The following is a 5180-nucleotide window of genomic DNA, read 5'->3' as shown; positions in this document are numbered from 1 at the left end:
TAAGTCAAAAGAGAAGACCTTGGCCTACGGTCCTAGCACTTGTTTCACCCTATTCCTTGTGCTTCTGATCATGGTGCTCATTATTGAATTCCCTCCTTCTGGCCTGAGCTTCATCAACATTCATACACTTTTCTATGCAAGTGAGGAGTTTAGACATATCCTTGGGGTGTCTTCTTAAGTGAGGAGTTGAAGTGAGAGGTGCATCTAGGTCTTGCGTGCACCTAGATAGACTTGACATTAAATCTCACCAAGATTTCTCGAAGGGTCTTGTCCCTAGGGAGTGTCGTTAGTCTCCTCACATGTTATGCTCCGAGGTGGCCACCATGCACGCCGTTGGATGTGCTAGCACTGAATCTAGCGGTTTACTAGAGCTCAGCCAGCATTAGCCACATGTCCTCACCTCGTCTGGGGTCGTGATGTACACCAATGTTAGCCTCTCAGCTGGATGGGAATGCACCACCATGTCACTACTGCTCATTAGTTAGCCTTTCAACCTAGGCCCAATTTGCAACCTTATCAACATCCAAATGTGATCTTTAATTTTTAAAATCAATGAAAATTAAGATGATATGGATGGGTTTGAGAGATTGAATTTAACTCTTATTAGGAGTCTAACACATAGAGAGTGTTGAACTGAGAAGAGTTTTAATTGTGGAAGGCACTAGTATGAAAAGCTTGGTGGACAACAAGTTATATTGGTTTAATCCTATATAAAGCCTAGTGCCCGGGCAATGGGATTTTTTTGAGAGATCCATCACTAAACATCCCAACCAGTGAAGGAGTGGAACTGAGGTTTAAGACATAGAGATGAACCCACTTTCAAAGGAGAAAGATGGAAATTTCTGATTTGTTTCTTCATACAGTCATGTGTAGAGTTGATATGTTATCGTTCATGTTGTGATTAGATTCTAATTAGCTTAGAATGTTTACAATGGTATATTTAGAAATTTAATAGACATACATATGGTGTCCAACAATATTAGAGTATGATTCGAGCTAGTTTGAGGTAGAAAATGAACCTACATTTGAGAAGTTAGGCTTTTCTAAGCTAGGTTTGCAAGAACCTGATCAAGAAAGGCTTGTACATTGCAACACCCTTGCTGCAACGTTCCGGTCCAAATAGGGCTATCAATTGGACTGGATTTTGTCCAATATGGTCCAATCCAATATCAGTCTATTTACAAATGGATTGGACTAAATTCAGTCCAAATTCATACAAGCCAAGTCCAATCCAATCCAAATATAATGCAAATGGACCATATTGGGTCTAATCCAATCCAAATAAAATGCAAATGGACCATATTGGGTCCAATCCAATCCAAATAAAATGCAAATAGACCAGATTTGGTCCAATCAAATCCAAATTGAATCAAACACCAAATAACATGAAAAATCCAGAAATATATATAAAAAAACTACAATAGTTGTTGCAATCCAATCCAGTCCAATTAAAATGCAAATAGATCGGATTGGGTCCAATCCAATCCAAAGTGAATGAATACGAATACTTTTGTAAAAGCGCTTTCATAAAAATACTTTGATAAAAAATTTTCATTAAAGTGCTTTTGTAAAAATACTTTTATAAAAGTACTTCCGCAAAAGTTTTTTTATAAAATTACTTTCATAAAAGTGCTTTCATAAAAATTCTTTCATATAAAAGTACTTTTACAAAATTACTTTAGTAAAAGTACTTTTGCAAAAGTATTCTTCATAAAATTACTTTCACAAAAGTATTTTTTTAAAAGTGCTTTTGTAAAGGTGCTTTCATAAAAGTATTTTTATGTTGGCTTCAATTTTGGTCGGTTTCAAATTGGAAAAGTGTTTGGCCTCATGATCGAATTATTAAGAATTTGGCTTAGGTCCATTTCAGAGTGATAAGAATATGGACCAATTTATTTTGGTTTGGCCCAATCCAATAATTATAACAGATCATTGACAATCCCTAGGTCCAAATCAGGTATACTTTCGGGTAGTAAGTCCATAATTGATTAAATTGCATTGATATATTAATTCTTTATATTTTGAAAAGTAAAAGTTGATTTATCATGAGCATGTGGGGTACCTAACACTTTCCTGTAACTTAATAACTCTATGAAATCTTCAACATTTGAGATTCATGTGTCTCTCCAAATCTTTAAATCTTGGGCCATCTTGGCCACTATTAGCCCATTCTGGATCTCCTACTCATAGATTGTTTTCACATCTTGTCATGGTCTTAAATTTTAAAGTGCTTTGTTTGAGGTATTATATCAGTCTTAAGGGTTTTGGTATATTTGTCAAACACACAACATTTGATATCAAAGCCTACCATCATGTCTCAAGTTTGAATCCCAGAAAGAGCTTTTGGTATATTGGTCAACTCACAATATTTTGTATGGAAGTGTGGTGGTATGTTATGGTCCTAAATGCTAAAACGCTTGATTCTAAGTGTTTCATTAGTCCTAAGGCTTTTGGAATATTGGTCAAGCACACAATACATCCATACCCACAAGACACTACTGATGCGTGTTGACAAAGGAGATAATACCAATTAGGGGTGAGCATTTAATTTATTTGGTTAAAAACTTAGCTGAATAAACTTGATTTAAAAAAAAAAAAAACGAACTTGTAAAATATAAAACCAAACCAAATCTGTATTATTGAAAAACAATAAAAAAAAAATTTCAAAATTTTTTATTCGGTTTTCAGTTGTTTCGGTTATATATATACCAAACACACTGAAATCGAAATCTTCGATTCGATTTTTCAATTTTAACCAGACAAAGCTCACCCCTATTCCCAATGCACACCTGTGTAATGTGGGAATTTGTGGGTAAGAGATCCTAGCTCCTATTTCCTTCTCTGCCAACACACTTCTCCAACCAACGAGCCTTTATGGTTAAACTAATCATTTAATAGATTTCTATCGTTAATGTATTGAAATGGGAATTTCTTATTGAATCGAAAATGGATATACCCGTCTGAATTCGCTCTAATCCAACTGGACAAGTACCTCAATATAATTTTCATGATTTTCAAAGTCGGATCAGATCGGATGGTTGGATCGGAAAAACTAGAAGCTGGTCAGATGATCGGTTTTGTTCTACCACAGAACCGTTACTTCGTCAAAACTGTTGATTTGTCAGTAAATCGCTGACCTGGTCGGTCAAACCATTTGAACCATCCAATGATTTGACTGTTTTTTATTTTTTAAATTTTATCAGAATAGGCCATCCATTTGATTCAGATGATCGGACCATTCGACCTAAGAATCGGACTCCTATATAACCGATTTGTTGTCCAATTCGATTTTAAAAACCTTGATAATTCTGATCAAAGCTCGACCTAAGAATCGGACATTTTCCTTGCATGACATTAACCATCCAGAGCTGAAACTTTTAATTAATAAATAACCATCCAGAGTTGAAATTTTTAATTGATAAACTACTGTCGAAAATGGACCTATTATAGGCAAAAGATGGTTTCATGCAACTGAAATCATGCGGAAATTTGTTTTGTCAATTGTGGGTTAAGAGCAGGTGAGAGGTGATGAACATCAAGAGAGATTACATATATATCCTATGACCAATACTTTCTTACTACCAACCAATAAAAAAAAAGGACACACATCAGAAATTCAGAATTAGAATTAAAACGCATATTATGAATCTGTTTTGAATTAAAAAAATAATAATAATAAATGGGGGATAATTAATTTGTGTCGTATTTTATGGGTGGTTGCACCAGATGTGGGCTTAAGATACAGCATTTTTTTGGGCCTAAAATCAAAGTTCAAAATTTTGATACAATACACTCCGTATTGGGTGTACCATATTGCCTTAGGGGCTTAACAATATACCCCTACAGGGGATAGACCATCCTTAGCCCAATCCTTTTGAAACAGTTTCAAAAAAAAAAAAAAGATGGGTGAACAGAACATATCGGCCTCGGCCTGTATCGATATTTTAAACCTTGCCTGAAACCCTATTAATGATCAACAATCTTGCTTGATTTGGAGAAAGAGAGAGAATCTGCATTCCTTTTATTTTTCCACTAATGAAGTAAGTAATGATCGACAAATGAAGACACAAAGACCATGACTAAGTCTCGTATCGATCCCACTTTATTTAAGCTTTATGGTAGAGCTGTTGAGGTATGTATGCTCATCATCATCTCAGCAGCAGTGCAAGCATAATAGGGTCTCACACTTCTTGCCTGGGCCTACGTCACAACACCACTGGAGTGGGCAGTGCAAGTCGCACACTGAAATGGAAGAAATTACTGACAAGTTAATTAATAAAAGAAGCTTTGGTTGAACTGCTTTCTTTGGAGAAGTTACTAAAAGAAGCTTCAATAGAAAGCCGGTTTTTCCTGGCTGAACAACAGCGGAACTACTTAGGGTTTCTGGGTTTTTCATCCAACATTACTTATAAGATGTCTGAATGAGGTCCACCCTGCAAAGCCAAAAGCTGCTACAGGAAAGCCCTTCTAAACAGGCATTAATGGAGTGAGGACTTTCATGCAGTGGCTTCTGGCTTTGTAAGGTGGCCCTACACAGATAGGGGTGCAAATGGACCGGACCATGATCCAATTTAATTCGAAGTCCGATCCTATATTCTCCAATTTGGATCATTTTTCTATACTATCCGAGAAGATCTAATCTGATCTATATGTTATTTATTTATTTATTGATTTAGCTATACCCTGATTCAAATCTGATTCGATCCATTTGCTTCCCTATACACAGAAAGCCTAGAACCTCTGTTAGTTAAAAACCCAGAAAATCAGAATATACTTTAATAAAACTAATTTATCAACATTCCGATAAAATTAATTTCAGTAGCTTCTACAAAGCTGAAGCCCTACAAAGGACTGTAAATTTATTTGGTGCCCTAAAAATGTTGAAAGAATGGAGTGAAAATAAAAAAGTTGCCTATAAGGCCTCAAATTGTGCACTTGGACCAAAAAAATTGTGTAATTGGAAATTGGATCTTACCCTTATCTTTTTGTTCAAACTTGAGGCTGTTGCCATCAACAAGAACTGGGAGGCGTCCGGCTACAGACTGAAGTTGCATAGAAGAAATATAGAGAAAGAGGAACATGCAAATGAGAATTTTGAAGCAGCCCATTTTGCTGAAGTTTTAAAGATGGAAGAGTTGGACGATTTCAATGGTGTGAATGTGTGATTTGGAGTTTTTCAG

General features: G+C 35.7%; 1 long non-coding RNA gene across 1 annotated transcript; it reads right to left on the bottom strand.

Moving 5' to 3' along the window:
- Window positions 1-3990: 3990 nt before the first annotated feature.
- Window positions 3991-5180, bottom strand: LOC148845940 (uncharacterized). Its single transcript, XR_016102545.1, has 2 exons — window positions 4976-5180; window positions 3991-4242 (listed from the first exon to the last, which is right to left on the bottom strand). It is a non-coding gene; the product is annotated as an uncharacterized LOC148845940 (long non-coding RNA).

This window comes from Nelumbo lutea, chromosome 7, assembly GCF_056320005.1.
Source record: "Nelumbo lutea isolate HS-2025 chromosome 7, American lotus-T2T, whole genome shotgun sequence".
Classification (NCBI taxonomy): domain Eukaryota; kingdom Viridiplantae; phylum Streptophyta; class Magnoliopsida; order Proteales; family Nelumbonaceae; genus Nelumbo; species Nelumbo lutea.
The sequence above is the reverse complement of the archived record's forward strand: the minus strand, read 5'-3'. Positions and strand labels throughout refer to the sequence as shown.